The 18,025-nt window shown below is 51.1% G+C and overlaps 1 protein-coding gene across 1 annotated transcript in view; it reads right to left on the bottom strand.

Annotated features, from left to right (window-relative positions):
- The window catches only part of LOC144475154 (metabotropic glutamate receptor-like), a 20,821-nt gene extending 7,404 nt beyond the window's left edge, over positions 1 to 13,417 (bottom strand). Inside the window, exon 1 of the mRNA XM_078190747.1 lies at positions 12,585 to 13,417. The gene's annotated coding sequence lies outside the window, so the exon portion shown is untranslated. The remainder of the gene's footprint in view (positions 1 to 12,584) is intronic.
- Between the last annotated feature and the right edge of the window lie 4,608 nt (positions 13,418 to 18,025).

Raw genomic sequence — 18,025 nt, 5'->3', positions numbered from 1 at the left:
CAAGCGAATATATATTTAAAATTCTCCGCGTTGCAATTTCTTTTTTTCATCGAGAAAGGTTTGGAAAAGATCGTCTTCCTATCTGACACGATTCCTGATAGGAGCGACGCAATTGTTCTCGCGAATGGAAGGGTTGGTGAACCGGGAGATCTCGGTTCTAGATTTTCGTTAATTTTCGGTCGGATCTCTTGAAAACCGGCGGCAGCCGCCGCCGCGCTTCGCCGGGGCTACAGCACGGCTCAAAAGCTCGAAAGCTGATGATTACTACAGTAATATCCTCGGATTATCAGGTGAATCGATGGGGTAGTGGTTGATACGGGGCGTGGCCCCGCGGAATCAAGTGGAATTTCCCGAGGAAATCGACTTCGAAAATCCTTGCCCGACCATTACCAGCCCTTTGCTACTTCAAGTAAATATTGACTTTCGCGTTAGCCCTATATACGACCGGATTTCGTTCCCCTCACGGAACATTGTTTCGCGACCGGGCCGCGGAAGTTCGTGCAAATTCACGGTTTCGGAGAGCGGACCGCGGGAGAAATTTATTTCCCATGGTGCCCGGGGGGATGTTTTTGGACCATCGGTGCCTTTGGCTCGACGGTTTCCAGGGATTAACCCTTCCCGACTCTCGGTGAACTCGGAATAGAAATTGCCAAAGTTATTCAGCGAAATATTTCCCGCCGAGACCAAACGAGACGCGGACAATTTTTCTTTGCCAACAGAATGACTCTTCGAGCACTCTGATTCGACGCGGAAGTCTCATTTTTCGTGCAACATTTTCCGTCGGCGTTTCTCGAGAAGAAAGCTCGCCTGTAAAAATAGACGAAAAATCTGAAAAGAATTAATATAATCTCGCAGCGTCTGAGATAAAAGGGGGCGCGAACCTTTGGCAGCGGGAAGGGTTAAGGGACGCTAATGGAGAGACGTTGCACAAAGGCCCGAAAGATCAAAACGTACACTTTAGTAATGATGGATCGAGGGATGGGGAAAGGCGTTTGAATGGCGTGGCGCGCAAGCTTCTGGAAAAAAAGGTGACGTTTCGAAACGAAAGAGATTCCGAGGTGGAGGAGGAGGAGGAGGAGGAGGAGGAGGAGGAGGCTGGAGAAAAAGCGGTGTGCGCGTCGCTTCCCTTGGCAATTCCGTTGAAGAGTGGAGAACCAGAAGCGCCGAGTCATCGCTCGATGGGGATCACACAGGTGTTCGATGCCGGTCCGGTTAACGAGTCATCATTAAGAACTCACGGAATAAACGAGCGGAAACCGCTGCGCGCGTTTCAAATGGACGCGGCGAACGCAAACGTTTCCAACGTTTCCGGGGACAACATTTTTTTTTTTTTTTACCAACAAGGAAACGCGCAGGACCCGCGCCACGCGATTTCCCTGAAATTTGCCGACAGCCGCCGGCTCTCGAAATAAAAACACACGCGGCGTTTTATCGATTCGGTGTGCCGAAAGGGCTGAAAACGGTCCGCGACGCTGCAAAGGGAAGCCGCCGGGAAAGGATACAGAAAATTTCGAGCTCGGTGTTTTCGCAGATCTTTCGTCTCGGGAAGAAATTTTGCTCCCGCGTCATCCCCGGCTGGCCGAGATATTAAAGAAATATGGTTCCAACCCCGGTCTTCGAGCTGCCCTCGCTCTTCCAACATGGACGACCGCCGATAAAAAAGGTACGTGCAAAATATTTCCCGGGGAGCTATCTCTCGCGCGAATTTCATCAAAATCGACGCGCCCGCGCGCGCGCGCGCGCTAGCTTTATATTTTCTCTCGCAAACAAAATATTAGGTTGTTCGGAAGGTGGTTGCATTCTTCGCGTTAAAATGAAATATCTTCCTGCCGATAAACTGCGGGGCCTCGTCTTTTCGTTGCCGAAAAGATGGCGAAAGATTGCGCGAAGGCATCATGACCGAATAAACTGTTAAATAAATTTTGTTACGTGTTTTATCGACCGCAATAGGTATAGTTTTGTCGATAATTCTTCTAGAATTACTCTAAACTGTGCGAAAATGAACATGTTTCATTTTAACTTAGATCGCAGAGGAAGTATTTTTCTTGCAAGATGTAAAATTGCCATGTTCTCTTGTGACGCGTATATACGTCATACGCAGCTAACAGGTTAAAGCGGGATGAGATTCCGCAGTCGTTGCGCGCAGATAATGACTAGAAAATCCCAATGCTCGGGGCAAGCCGAGGTCTCCATATTTGCAATTAACTCGCAATACGGAGCACGGAGAATTATCCCGGTGACCAAGATACCATTCCAGAACGGCGCGAAGTTTCTTGGCAACTTGCAATCTAATTTCGGTATGAGATTTCGTCGAGGGCTGCGGAGCTTTCTATCTACCTACGGGAACGTTGCGCCAGGTTGTTCCAGAGACCGGGATTTCGGACGGCGCGTTCGCCCGCACACTTTTTTGCAGCCGCTGTGTGCAGTTTTGTGCCTAGCAGCCGATCCGCGAGCATAAACTTTCCGGCGTTCCTCCTACCGGTCGTTGATTAAAGGGTATTACTTACTCGGTAGTCGTACAACCTCGACAAGTCGACCCGTTTTCTTTGAACGGACCGAGAGAGAACCGGCAAAGTGGTGTTCCTCTGTTTCTACGCCGCCAACCTCTGCCCTCTCTCTCTCTCTCTCTCTCTCTCTCTCTCTTCTCTCTTTTTCTCTCCGGCCTTCTCCCTTGGCCCTGCAGCAACGGCGAGCTTCCTCTTTCACCTTTTCTCCCTTCAAGTTGCCAGCGGATTCAAGTTTCCACGATACGGTCCAGCACCTTCCTCTCTCTCTCTCTCTTCGTCTCTTTCTCTCTCCCTCGCTCTGTCTCTGGCCTCCTCCGTTTCTCTTACCAACCCCCACTGCTCCTCATATCGCGTTCTCGCCGTTCCCTCTCTCGGTCTCTCGTTCGGCAACCGTCTCACTCCGCCCTCCCCACCCCGGCATCCTCGTTTTCGCTTTTAGCTACGCGCACAGCCCCCGCCGTGTCCCCGCGACGCACCCCCCCCCCCGCCGTAGTCGAACCACCCCCGACGACCTCTTGAAAACTCGCTACACGCGCAACACTTTACCAAATGAGTTCTAATTCATGCCACGTTCCTCCGCCCCGCCGGCTGCTGCCCTTCACCTCCCCCCACGGCCTCTCCTCTCCTCTCCGGCGCCCCTCCCCGCGACTCTCAGCCGCCCCCGCAGCCTTAAAAGCCGCCGCCGCCGCCGCCGCTCTGCTACTCGACTTCCCGTTTCTTCCACTCCACCTAGAAGGCACACAGGCCGTTGTTCATTTAGCGAGGGAACACCGAGCGAGCTGGTCGCGTTTCACCTACCCGGCCGTTCCCGTCAGCTGATCGCAATCGGATCCAGAGATACCCACGGAATATTCAGCACGCCCTTCACCCTCGCGACGCCGAGTCCGCGGGACACGGGGGATTGATCTTCCGGCCCACTGTCCTAATGTCCTCTTAGCGGAGAGTTTATCGGCTGTCACGCCCCGAGACAGAACCCTGGCAGCCTTTGTGTCTGGCCTATTGCTCCGGCGTTTAGCCGGGAGTCTTCGCCGTAGTAGCTAATGTCTCTCGGTATCTCTTCTCTCTTCTTCGGATGTCGTTTATCGGCTGCGACACGCTACGCCGGGATATATCCTCCCTTTGTGCTAACCCCGCAGTCTCCCCATTTAGCTCGATCTTCTCAGCCGCCCGCCCTCTAATGTCGTCCCACGGTATCGTCTTTTTCAGATCGCGGCTACCGTTTAGCGCCGGATGAACGAACCCGGAGAAAGTTCTCCCTTTTGTGTCGGCTTCGTCGTTTAACTCGATCCTACCCAAGGCAAACTGCTCCTAACGTCTTCCAGTATCTTGCTCAATCAGATCGTACCTGTCGTTTATTCCGGGTCTGACGGCACCGTTTAGCTCGCCGGAGCATCGACCTCCGCTCCCTAAGCTTCCTATCTTCCCCCGGCGCGCGTTGTTCTTAGGGGAATCCTCCGGTCTTCTGGATCGTCTCGTCCCCATCCGAACGGCGGCCGTTCGCCGCGGGCCCCAGGTGCCGCGAGTCCTCGCGCTGAATCCGTTGCGGCCTTAGGAACGCCTGCCTTTGTGTCTGCGGCACGTCTATTGTCAGACTTCGCGACGACGGTAATTGAGCAGCGGTCGCGCGCGCCGGTTAGTCGAGGGTTCAAGTGGCCGAGCGGAGCTGAGCGGAGCGAGCCGAGCGGAGCGGAGACCCCCCAAGGAGGTTTAGCTTTGACCGATTCGGTGCGGAAATAACGAGCGCGAAAACGGCTCCCGGAGGCGACGCGGATCTAATTGGCGGCGTCTCGGCGGGCCGGGCTGCGCAATGTCAACCTCTCGATCGACTGCCGGCGATTCTCTACAATCTCTCTCCTCCGCCGGCGATCGATAGCCCGCGATTCCGTCTCGCAACCGCCGGTTATTTCAATCCTGGCGATATCTCTAGCGAAACCGAGCGACACAGAAAACAGAGAGGGAAAAAGAGATCGAGAGAGATAGAAAAAAGAGATAGATGGAGAGGCGATGAGAGGAATCTTTTTTTCGACCTCTCGACTTCGAAATATATTCTCGTCGCGGATCGGGCGCACTTCATTTTCACAAATAACCACCGGAGACGCCGAAGCACCGGTTTTAGCGTCCGCCGCTTTGACAAACGACAGGCGAGAGCCGATGTTTTAAATAGACTTTCGTTCTCCGCCTTGGAAACGGCTCCTCCAGTAGTAGCGGCTCGTGCGTCCTCGAACACGTAATTTCGTGAATCGTTTACCTTCGTCTCGCGCTGCTTTTACCGGCATTCTCACCTCCCCCCCCGTTCCAACCGTTTCCCGAACTACCCCTCGCGGCACGGGAACAAGCGACGCGTGTGTCTGAAGAACCCGGCCGGACGCCGAGACGACGAGTCCGAGGAGGCTCGAGATCAAACAGCGAATCGTTTAATCGATCCTCCGCGGCGTAATTCCGCGAACCGTTTACTTTTCCTTCTTCGCAAGAGCTTCTTCGTAGCGGACGTCTTCCTTGCTCGCTAATATCTTCCGACTCCTCTTCGAGAACAAATATTTCGAAGGAATCGATGGAATTATGTTTGTATACCTTTTTGCATGCTATTCGTTCAGCCGAATTTCAAAGACCCCTTATGAAGAGCTTAGTTTCACCTCACAAGATTTAGCACGATGTTCTGCCCTCCCGTGACAAAATACTTTACAGACCCCCAGAGATATATGCTTAAGTAGATCCGCAACATGGAACAGTAAATCAATCGACCCTCGAAGATGTAATCTCGTTATGAATCCGTGTCGCTGTATCCCATTTCAATTAGCACCCTCCCAGCCACTGTCTCGCACAAGCTACCCTTGCTAACCAAGGAGCAACGCGCGCCACAGGACACTTTATAGACCTCTGTATTCCGCTGGAAGGTCCAACTATACGAGCCAATCGATCCTCGAAGATGTAATCTTATCACGAATCGTTTATCTGTACCCCATAACATTTATCACCCTATCTGGTTAACGTTTCTCAAACCATGGTCTCCGCGGACCCTAAAACCTAGCTGGAAGAACCATGGACAAACACCGAACGAATCGATCTCCCAAAAAAATGTGATCCTTGGCGTTTAGCACCCTCGGACTATTGTCACCCAAAGCACAATTTCGACGGACTCCGCGCACCATGCAAGAGGGTTCAAGATAAAACCTTCGGGGAGATCCATGGCCAAACACCGAACGAATAGATCCCCAAAAAATGTGATCCAGCCAACGTATCAATCCCCAAAAAATGTGATCCAATCCTTGACATTTAGCACCCTCGGACTATTGTCACCCAAAGCACCCAAAGCACAATTTCGACAGACTCGGCGCACCATGCAAGAGGGTTCAAGATAAAACCTTCGGGGAGATCCATGGCCAAACACCGAACGAATAGATCCCCAAAAAATGTGATCCAGCCAACGTATCAATCCCCAAAAAATGTGATCCAATCCTTGACATTTAGCACCCTCGGACTATTGTCACCCAAAGCACCCAAAGCACAATTTCGACAGACTCGGCGCACCATGCAAGAGGGTTCAAGATAAAACCTAGCTAGAAGATCCATGGCCAAACACCGAACGAATCGATCCCCAAAAAATGTGATCCAGCCAACGTATCAATCCCCAAAAAATGTGATCCAATCCTTGGCATTTAGCACCCTCGGACTATTGTCACCCAAAGCACAGAAGTGACCCGCGCGACGCGAGAATGTCGATTCCGCGCACCATGCAAGAGGGTTCAACCTTGAACCGTCGGACTAGGGGTCATCGATCTCAGCCACGGCGATCCGAAGAAAGTCGCGCGACGGTCTAGGCGACGGTTTAGCCGACCACAAAGCGGTCGCAAATGAATCGTTCGGAAGCCCGCGACCGTCCCCGAACGCTGGGACGAGTAAGTCGGCGAGGATCAAGCCGATTTACCAGGCTCGGCGAGACGTTAATCCAGTCGGATCGAGATCGAAAGGCTGCGCGCTGCAGCGTCCCTCCGACGCTAACCCGAGTTAGCTACACCCCCGGCATCAGGCGAAATGCATCGACCCTCTGGCCCCGTTCTCATTGTATCCGGCCGAGTCCTCGAGCCCCTGGTCGCGCAATAATTGTTCGCGGCTGCTGTTTTTCCAACCGGTCCGCCCACTGTCTATTTACCGTCCCTCACCTTCCCTGTATCTACCCCTTTTTCTACCTCTTCCTCTTTCTCTACCTCTTCCTCTTTTTCTACCTTTCCCTCTTTCTCTCTCTCTCCTTCTCTCTCTCTCTCTCTTTCTCTCTCTGTCTCGACCCACAGTTTTCCCAGCTCCCGTTCCGTCGGCTCGCCAGCCCGTGGTCCCTTTGGGTCTCAGCCGAGCCTCGGGGAAATTTCGTCCGTCGTCTGCCACCTGACACACATTCTCGCCCGCTATCACGAGCAACAAAAACAAATCAATATCCTCTCTCTCTCCCGAAGTCCGCCCGCGGACACTTATCCGCCCGCTAACCACCGCCGAGCCCCTCCGCCACCCCTCGGCCCCGAGATTATTTTCCCCGACGACTACCACCCTTCCCCCTCCCCGCCGGGATCCGTTCACGTCTCTCCTTTTCTCGGTTTGTACCTTCGCTCCTCGACTTCTTCTTCCTCGTCGACGTCGTCGTCCTAGTTAACACACCGAGCAACGACGGACACGGCGTGCGTCACTGGGACGTTGTTCTTGTTTCTCGTTCCGCCGGCCCACCCTCTCTCTCTCTCTCTCTCTCTCTCTCTCTCTCTTGCTCTCTCGCTTTCACGATCGTTCGCTTTCTCTCTTTCACGATCGTTCACTCTTTCTCGCTCGCTCTCCGTCTCGCTCGGGCTCGATTCTTTTTCTCTCTATTATTTCGCGCATCGACGACCACTTCGGCGGCTTTGATTCTTCTTATTGTCCCCGCCGGCAGCTCGTTAGCCCGATCGATCAACGAACGTAACGAGAACCACGGGACACCCGGATACCTTCATCCTTCTGCCGCGTCCTCGGGATCGACGGGTTTTACGAGGACCGCTCGGCTCTGCGCGCGAACGAAAGCGTACGAGTCGGAGGACTTCCGGTTCCCAGGGGACACGTAGCAAGGCTCGCGCGACCACGTCGTTCGCCACGGTCCGCGGAATCGGACAGGCGACGACGACGATTGCGCTGCGGATTTTTATTGAAAACAAACAAACACTTAACGACAGGATATAGAGATAATTAAAAAGTGAACTTTCGTTTGCGACGGATTCAATTAATTGCAAGTAGCTGGTCAGTGTCCTTGTACTCTAATAATTTCTGTACAGTTTTCTGGTTCACTCGTTTATTGACCCCTTGCGCTATGAATTGAATTAGTAAATTCCTCGATATAAGTACTGAAAATAATAAAACATTTATTTCACTGCTTCTTCACGCTACAGTATATGTTTTACGCGCAATTTCTTTCTATCTTTTATAAGAAAAATTGCGCAGAGTCGAATTCGTTTATAACAATAAACAGCGTCACATTTCGACGCTACGACATATAGTTATTATTATTTGCAGGAACGCCACACCCAGAGATCTTAGGCGGCTGGTTGAAGCCGGCTATAGTAGCGGCGGCTCACCCTGTCGCAAACACTCTAAAACTGTTCGCAATTCGAGCAGAGCCTGTCAGGTCTCTGTAATAAACCTTCGCACAATTACTAGGCCCGACGCCCGCTATAGCAGAAAACGGGTTTCGAGTGCTGTGTTCCATCACCTCCTCCCTCCTCCTACGATATCCTCGTTCCGCGAACGACGCACAGTGGTGTCCGGATTAGCGTAAGGTGTGACATTTTCGTAATTTATTTAAAAGTTCTAATTAAAGTTCTAACAGTGTGTAATGATTAATTATTCCCATAATCAATTTATAACTCTAATAGAGATTATAATTATAATTAGATTATAATTATAATTACAATAACGATAATAATAGTAATAATAACAGTAATAATATTAATGTATTTCTTCTTAATTAATCCTTATTTATTCGACATTATTTTCATTGATCAATCCAAGTTTCGCGTTCACATCTTTCGCGAATGAAGAGTTATGGGGCAACGGCACACCTTACGTCAAATCCGGACCTCCGCGCGACGTCGCAGTCGGCCGAAGATATCGTTCTCCTGGGGGAGGGGGGAGAGGGCCGACCGGAATCCGGGCGAAAACTCGCGGAACGCAATTACTATTCGCGCTCTAATTAATTCGGAAGCTCGAAAGTCGGATAACTTTTCGGGACCCCGGGCGCGGGGGGGTTGCCGCGCGCGTTCGATGCACTTTGAACGACCGGCTCGTTAATTACGCTCGAAGTGAGCCTCCCCCCGGTTCGGACGGTATCCCCCCCCCCTCCTCCCGATTCTTTTCATCGACGAGCTCGAAAAGAAACTGGACCTCCCTTTCATCCGGCCACCGTGGGCTCCATAGCGCGAGCGAAATTTTGTTTGACTCGTTCGCCCCGACCAGTTACCGTCTGATCCGTCTCGTAAAGTCGCGTTTCAATTCGCGCGGCGGATCTCGCGACGACTTCTAGATCATCGTCGATCATTTATCGTTTTCGATCGACCGGATCGAAACGATCGCTAATTTTCGATTCGACGATAGTTCTCGTCCGTCGACAGCCTTTAACCCTTTGCGCTACGAGGTCTTTCACGATGCATTGATTAGCATTTATTTGCCATTATTTGGCGATTTTATTGATTATTTTTTGTCTTTGTTTAATTTCGTTTCTAGGCTTTAATAATCGAAAAATTCAATTTCATTTCGATTTAAAGGAATTAATAATTTATTCGTTTAGTTGCGTGGAATCTTTGTAACGAGTCTATTATAGTATAAGGGGTTAACCCTTTCACTGTACTATCGTGCTATCAAGCATAATCTATCACATCTGAATCTCGTGTAATTATCTTAAATTGAAAGAAAATTCGACTCCACACTTAGCAACGCTGAAACATTAATCACGTGTCTGACGGAATTATTTTCTCACATCTGATAAATAATTATATAATCTAATCTACTATATCTTCTTAATGTTATTAAGAAGAACGTGAAAATAGTAGAAATGTAATTTAAATCGAACAATTTAGTTTTACAATTTCAAGTCGAAGTGCTTTAGTTTTGTGGAATTTCCGTGGCGCGGTAGTCGATTTGTTTAATTAAAGGTTAGGACACGATGGACGTAAATTTTCTTTCTGACTTTATTAGCTGATAAACGTAGCCGCGAAAGAGATCGCACAGTGCACGGGGTCAACACTTCGACCTGCCGCGCGGTAAAAATAATTATCCTACTTTTATAAGAACGTTTGACATCTTAGCGCGAGTTAATGCATCGACGATGAAATTTGGCGAATAATTCCAGAAATTGAGAGAATATTTCTCCTTGCCGCATTCGTTCGTGTTCTCGAATAATTAACGACAGGAAGAAGAGAATTTTAATCTAATTTCTTCGAACGCTATGATATTCGTACTTAAGAGGTCATTAGTAGAAATCTCCGTCGGGAATCGGAGCGAAGTCATGGTACGGCGAGAGGTTAATGCAATCGTTTGTTATTCCACTAATTTCAGGTTGCTTATCGGTCGACGGCGGATCTTAGCGCAATTTCAATACTTAATTTCTCGAGAGCCGGTATAAATGGCTTTCGCGGACCTTTATGCGATTCGCGACGGCGGACAAATTTGAATGTAGAAGCATTCGTCGAGATACTATTTCCAAGTTGTAAAAATGATTAAAAGGAGGGATAAAACGTAGATCTTGGCTTCTTCAACATTTTTACTTCGCATGAAAGTCTACGGTTTATCAGCGGACTGGGGTCTTATGCATTTGTGGCAAAATGAGTAGATGCGAAGATATTATACGAAGATATTATTGTATAAAACTGAAAATCTAGATGCATTAATTTGAACTTTTTTATAATTATTAACGGACGAAAAATATTCTGCAACTGTTGGCAACTGTAGAAAGAACTGATAGAGAAGATATAAGATAGAATTAATCAGGAAAAGAAATATTATTATTATTAATATTATAGGCAAGATATTAAAAGAAACCAAAAATCTTGATGCATCAATAGGAACTTTTTCATAATTATTAACAGACGAAAAATATTCTGCAACTGTTGGCAACTGTAGAAAGGGTTGATAGAGAAGGTAGAGTGGAATTAATCAGATAACGAAATATTATTATTAATATAATAGGCGATCGATCTCGTATTTTAGACAGCAATTGACGCAGCCAATTTTTATTTCGCATTTTTATTTCACAATATATAGTATAATTGTAATGAAATTAATGCACAAGAGCAAAGGTAATTGAATGTTCTTAAACCTCCAGAAATAAAGCTAGGCAAGTATGAAACGCTTCAATGTTAAATTAATAGTCATTGTTAAAGATTCGTCTGAACGTAACGAAGACATTTCAATAAAGTGTACATTGAATTCGAAAGGTATTCTCGCTACAAGCATGAAAGGATCTGGAAGTGAAGTTATCAGGAACGAATTATACATGGGAAATGAAGTCTCTATTGAGCGGAAACGATGGGAAGTCCGTGTCTAAGGGTCGTCTAAAAGAAGGGATCGGTTCGACGAACCGTGGCGTTGCTCAAGAAGTTTCCGTGATTCCTCTCGGAATAAGACTTTCGACTGCGGGATCTCGAGTCGAGGGGCAATCACCGCTTACACCTATCGGCCGAAAGGACCTCTCGAGGGAGAGAGAGAAAAAGAGAGAGAGAGAGAGAGAGAGAGTCCTGGGTGTCTAAGGAGCAACCGTGTCCCCGGTGCCGCGTCGAGGCTTTTTAAAGCGGCCGGTTATCGTCGCCCGTTTCGCGCACGGCCTCCGCCGCGCCTCGCCTCGCCGCTTCTTTCGCCGCTTTCGTCTGAAAACCCTTTAGAGAACGGACGCTTAAAAGCCTCGGGTACGAAAATTGCCGGCTGACCTAAATAACGATCACCACTTCATTCATCGCGCCCGCGGAAAAACGCTGGCAGCACGCAGAGCCCGTCCCCGGTGCCGGGGGTAGAGCTTTCCCTCTCTGTCGGAGAAATAATTAGCCCTGGACCCCGCTATCGGCCACACGAATATCGTGCGTATCGAATCGATAAACCAGACCCGCCGCCGGCTATAGACTTGTTTACCGTGTCCTCTTCTCCCCCCCGCGAAATCGCTGGCGCCGCTGGATCCAGCGAGATCCTGCCGGATCCTTCCGGCCGGATCAATCGGTCCGGCACTAGGCCGACTTATTCCACTGCGAGGCTCTTGAGGGAGTTCGCCGACACGGCGGAAAGACGCGCCCGAATGATGGATGGACTCGAGCCGTGATCCTTTCATTAAAACCCTTCGATTATAAGAACGCGCTCTCGAGTCTCGGATATGGAATCGTTTCTCCAGATTTAATAACGAATCCGCGCGAAATTCGACAGCGAAATGCCAGGTGGTCTGACGGATCTTGATTGAATAAGTTACCCGAATGTCATGGAATTAAGATAGCACTTAAATGGTACGGACGATTTAATTTTGCAGCGGGAAACGGTTAAGGATTCGGTGGCCGGGTACGTCTGCCGACTTTATCGAATGCCTGCTCGGTTCGACGAACGGGCTCGAACATCGAACAACCATTAATAAATATTCACGAAACGTTCGAAACTATCGATTTCGTTCTACATTCGACAGGTGCAGCCGGGTCTGAAATACGCTCGCTAATATTTCCGGGCGGAGACGGTGCTCGTGAAACGAAATCGCGAGTCGGGGATCTCTAACGCTGTAGATCCTCGCACCTCGCGTGATAAAGTCTCGCTTTGAAACTCGGTCGTCGAGAGAGGGAGAGAGAGGAAGAGAGAGAGGGAGAGAGAGGGAGCGCGCAAAAGAGGCTCCGTTAATTATGAGCTCGCGATAGTTCGTGTCTGACCTAGAGATCCGGATAAACCAAGGTTATCTCGTTCGGAAGGATCGGAGGCCGCGTGCACAGCTGTGGCAGGCGAGGGCGATCGACCAGCGAGCGTCTTGTCCTTGGCGGACGGACCGCGAGTGAAAAAGCGGTTTTCCCCCCTGTCGTCGTTCGTCGACGCGTCGCTTTCGTCACTTACCGTCAGTCGAACGATCGTTTCGCTTGCGAGAACGACGGACGTGGAACATCGACGATCATCATCGTGCACGACGTCGCGGGACGACGATCATCTGGAACCACTTGGCGGCGAGCACCCGCACGTGTTCCCCGGCCCCGAGGGTGGTCCGCGCTGGAACGTGCTGGAGAAAAGTATTCGGCCTGCGATCCCCGCGTCACCGCGTTTACCAGGATCGGCGACGACGACGGACGGACGGACGACGATCGTCTCGCCGAGAGAGATGGACGTGGATCGCCGGAGTCAGGGGATCCTGGTGGTGCTCGGGACTAATCGCCGCGAGGCGGAGCGAGTGCGAGCCATCAGGACGATCCCACTGACTCGACCGGGATGGATTATGCCAGATATTAGGCGTGGAGAGGTTGCACACGGGTCCGAGGGCTCGCCGCGGAGACCGAAGGCTCTCGAGAGGCTGCTCTGCGTGCCTGTGTGTGTTGTGTGTACGTGTGTCCACTGGTCCCAACGGCTCCTTGCCGGTCCCGGAACGCAGGCTCTTCCCACGCTGGCTGCTCTCCCACGGGAACGAGAGATCGCCGATCCTCTCCCGACTCAGTTCATCCCTACCCGCGGACCGGTCCTCGAGGACTCGCACGGACGATCGAGGATCTTGTTTGGAAACATCGCGGTGGAACGTGGAACCGACTACGCGTCGTGGTTGCCGCCACAGCACGACTGACCGGCCGGCCGAAGCCACCCTCTCTGCTTTCGCCCCGTATCTCTCCTGCATTCCTCTTTCACTCTTGCGCGCGCTACCCCGACCGAGCCCCGCGCACACCCGCGCCCTCGCTCCTGCCCACCCTCACCAGCCAGGGCTCATACCACCTCCTCCTCATCCTCCTTCTCCTCTACATCCTCCACCTCTGCCGCCTCCTATTCCGCCTCGTCCTCATCCTCCTCCACCTCCTCCTCCTCCTCCATCCTCCTGTTCGCTTCCTCTTTCTCTTCCGCCTCGTCCTCGTCCAATAGCTACAGCCACCGTGTCTGCGTCCTACCGTCTCTCTCTCTCTCTCTCTCTGTCACGGTCGGACTCCCGAATTTTCCCGCCAGTTTTTAGATCTCCGCGATATCTTGACACCGTCGACGCGACGCCGACGCCTCGCCGACGCCTCGCCGACGCTCTGGCCCGCCTAGCCTGTGACCGGACTAGGCCACCGGTTTGTTTTGATTCGGGCTGCCTCGCTTCGAGGATCCTTCGGTGCTGGTTTATCGATTTTGATTGGGACAATACCCGTTTCTGCGAACGGCGGAGACGCTACAGAATCCGCTCTAGCGGCACGCGCGGTTTTCACTCGTCGCATTTTCGTTGCGACGGTGATTTCTTCGATCCAAGCGTCTTCGAAAACGCGTCGCGAATTTTTTTATCTATCTCCGACGCATTTTCACTCGTAGCATCGAGTATCCGAGAAGCTCGACAAACGGCGGCAAAGACCGCCGCTCGCTGTGAAAGAAACTTCCGCGGAAACGATCGCCGAAAGCCAAAGTTTAAAGCGACGCGAAACAGTCGGGCGGGCGAGAGAAGTTGCCGCCCGCGTCGGCGAGCCATTGTCGCGCAATTAAGCAAGAAGACCGGGACGAACTTGTGTCGCAGCCTAATATTTGTAAATGGGGAAAGTGTTCGGAGTGTCGGGGTCGGAATTAGAGGGCGACGAGAAAATCGGTGGATCCCGGATCTACGGGGTCGTGGCACCGTACAATTGGATTCGGACGGGGGGTGGTCGCGTCGAATCGGAGTTGCACGCGGGAACTTTTCGGGAATAAAAGCTGAAAGACCGCGCGCGGCCTCGCTGTCGGTCCATTTAGGTTTTCCGGAAAATTCGCTGCCAGGCTGTGCAGCACCCCGGCCCGAGCTTGATATTTGCTTCGACGACCGCGGCGAAGGGAGTTTAACAGTCTTTTGCCGTGAAAGTGTCGCAACGAGAAGCGGAAAAATCCTTTCTCGGTCTATCGGCGATTTTTCCCGTACGAACGGCTCTCTGTGTGTGTGTTTTACGTAAACGTTTGCGCTGTAATCGATTCGCCGGGGATCCGGAGATATCTAATAGGCTCGCGCGGCTCGCTAATCTTCGTCGGCGTTTAAGAGGGTCGTTTAAATGCAGACACATCCGACGGACGTTGAAGCGACGAGACCGGAATATATCCGGCCGAGTCAGGTGCGCTCCGCAGCTTGCTCCTCCCTCCCGAGGAGCATCCTCGCGCGCGATCCGCTCGGCTCGTCTCGGCTCGGTCCGGGGATTTCGTTTTAATTTAATACGCGCCGTCGCAGCGCTTTCCCGACAGGGAAACTATGCCGCGTGTAAGGATATTATTTCCCCTGCTCGAGTTTATCCTGGACAGAGTAAATCCTGGAGGGCACGTTTCACCCTGCGAGACGCGGACAGGGGGCGAAAGCCCGTAGGGGGGGGGGGGGAGACCTTGTTCAAGTCATCGTGCAAACGCGAGGGAATCGCCGCCAGGCGCGCGGACGGAATCGTAGATAGTGTGCTCCGCCTCTTCGAGAAAGGGAAAGAGAGAGAGAGAGAGAGGAGAGTGGGAGAGAAGCGGAAAGAATCATGACACGCTGCCGCCTCCGCTGATACTTCTCTCTCCCGGACGTTTACAATATTTGGTAGCCTCGTGTAAGCGAAACCCTTTCGTAATGTCAAGCAGTTTGCTACCCTTTCAAGCTCCTTGGTCAATAGCCCTCGAATGCGGGCGCTTGATCTGGATTAGCTCCTTGGTCAGCGATAGTCTGACAGGTTTATGGACTGTTCTTCTCCGACAGCGGGGAAAAGAGAGCGAAGGCAATCCCCCGGAGGAGAGCCACGAAATCGGCCACGGAATCGGCCAGCTGGCAGCCGACGGAATTCGGAAACTTTTCGGTTCTACCCAGATCCCGATATTTTATAGAACAACTTCGACGGCCGGCTGCCGCTCTCTGCATTTTATTGCAACATTTTTCCGGCGGAGTACGACTCGGCCAGGAAAACCTTTTCGGGGAAATCGAGCGAAAAGGAGATAGAAAATCGCGGAGAACCGTTCTCCGAATCCGTCGCATCTCCAGTTCCGGCAAACACGAGCGATTCCGAAAGAAATGTGGGGGGTGGGGGCCGAGGAGGGGGTGGCGCATGATAATTGCTCCCCGCAGACCAAGACCATGATCGATCCATCTGTTTGCTCGCGATCGAGCCGCCGAACGCGTTCCGTCGCGCTCCGTGAATTATGACGCCGCCATAATTTACAGGTGGCCGTTACATGTGACTCGGCCGTGTCCCCGGCAATGCCAGTAATATTGTTACAGCGGTAAGTTAACTGGCTGGCCAAACACGCGACCCAGACGACGACGACGACGACGACTTCGCTCGCGCGTCGCGTCATTAATTTGCCGAATTAATTATGATAGGCGACACGCGCGAGCTCGCGGCAACGTGTTTTCAAGGTAAACTAGCCGCGCGCGGCTCTTACTCTTCTCGCGAACTTGGCGCCGTGTCCCCCAACTTCTGTATAACAGACGTTGCCGTCGAGTGACTTAAATCGTCGGAGGATCTCTCCGGGGCCAGAGCACGGTAAGCCCGGCTATTTTAATCTGAAAGTTTCGCGCGGGACTAAATTGAATTTTAATCGGTCCAGTTCCGGAGAATTTTCCGTCTTGGCAAATTCGCGCCGTCGAAACGGCGGCTTGACGGACAAACAACTAACCGGAAACATTATATCTTTAAACGTTCCATTAATTCTGCTGAAAGCAGGAAAACGAAGCCCGCCGACCGTTTTTATCGCCGGCCAAAAAGTAATTTATTATCCCTTTGTCTTGCAAAATAAATTGTAATCAACTCGTTCCGATTCGCCCTTTGTTGCGAACATTTGTACGTTCTCTTTATCCTGCTGGCAGAGAGCAGCATCCCGGTCGCCATTTTGCCATAGGCAGCCCCAGAAACTCGTCGCATACGCGATTTAAAACAATTCATTATTCCTTTGTCCTGCAAAATAAATCGAAACCGAGCCCCCCGTAAAAATAAAATTAATAAAAGTCCCCTTTTCGGTCATTTTTCTTCCCATAACCTCTGCGGTAATTAAGCCCGCCATGGCGGCCATTTCGTCGGCAATAGCTTATTCTAAATATTTTAATATTTATCTTGTTAAATATACGTTCTCACTGGCATTCCAGTTCGAAATCACGATCGCTCGAACGGATCATCGATCGCGACGGTTAAACGGGAAAAGTACACGCTCGAACAAGAGGAAGACGCGGGCGCTTCCTCCGGTCCCATTAAATTCCCATCGCGCTGGAAAAGCCTCCCGCCAGAGTTTCGCTTTTCGAGGTCCCGTCCGGTTTCCACGGGAACTTCGGCAATCTTTCTCCGATTCTTTCGGCGAGAGCAGCTTTTCCCAGCGACGCGCGAGGCCAGCTGCGCTCGATATTAATCAATCGCTCCTCCCCCCTCCCTCTCCCCGTTCCCCCGTTCCTCCGTTTCGCGAGTTTGTTTTAACTTAGCCGTACTTATTCATACACGGCCGGGGCTCCGTTCATCCGCGGGAATCCCCGGCCCCGTGTACTTTACGGACGATTTATTTTCCTTGCGGATACTTTTCCCATTCTTATCCAGCCCCCCCACCCCCGCGAACGCGTCGACGCGATGAAAATCATCCGAGCTGCCGGACCGAGACGTTGCTTCGCGTACAGTTTGTTCTACGGCGTGACGCTTCGGCTTGATCGAGTTTCAGCGCGTTTCGTTTGTTCAACCGAGCCTGTGTAAAGATAGTTTGCACGGCGCTTGATCAGAAAGCGGCGCGGCTGAGCCGAAGTCTTCGACAGTTTCCAATCGCGTTAACTTCTGAATTGGTGTTAAAGTGACGTCTCGAGGCTGACATTTATTCCACTAATCAATTAGTAACGCGCTTTTAAAAGGAACGAGGTGTTAATCCTTTGCTAGGACACACCTTAAGCGAATACGTCATACTGTCGTCCAGACAGGGTTCCTTTTTCAAACAATTATCATTAAAAAATTATAGATGCTACGTGGTCCTAAAAATTTAGGTAAACTATTTATTTATTTATTTATTAGAGCATCGTTTCTTTTACTACAACTCGATATCACAATTCCATGTATTCTGGACTAATTGTTAATGTTATTCTCCTCGTACAAAATATCATTTCGCGGGACATTCGGACGCAAGCGAGAGCCGCGCGGTAAACGCGGAAGATCGTCGTCGCAGAAGTTTTTCAATAGCACGGGAAAGCCAAATTGATGGAGCGCCGTCGGTCGATTTCGCCGCGAGAACGGTCAGACCATTTAATTCGCACGGGTTTCCCGCGGTTGGGAGAGCCGGGTCGATTTATCGATTCCGCCGGCTAATATCGCGCAAAGCCGGCCGCGTTTCCGCGTTTCACGAGCCGTGCATATTGGCACGCTCCGCTCCGCTTCGTGGAA

The sequence above is a fragment of the Augochlora pura genome, chromosome 9 (genome assembly GCF_028453695.1).
Source record: "Augochlora pura isolate Apur16 chromosome 9, APUR_v2.2.1, whole genome shotgun sequence".
Classification (NCBI taxonomy): Eukaryota; Metazoa; Arthropoda; class Insecta; order Hymenoptera; family Halictidae; genus Augochlora; species Augochlora pura.
The sequence above is the reverse complement of the archived record's forward strand: the minus strand, read 5'-3'. Positions and strand labels throughout refer to the sequence as shown.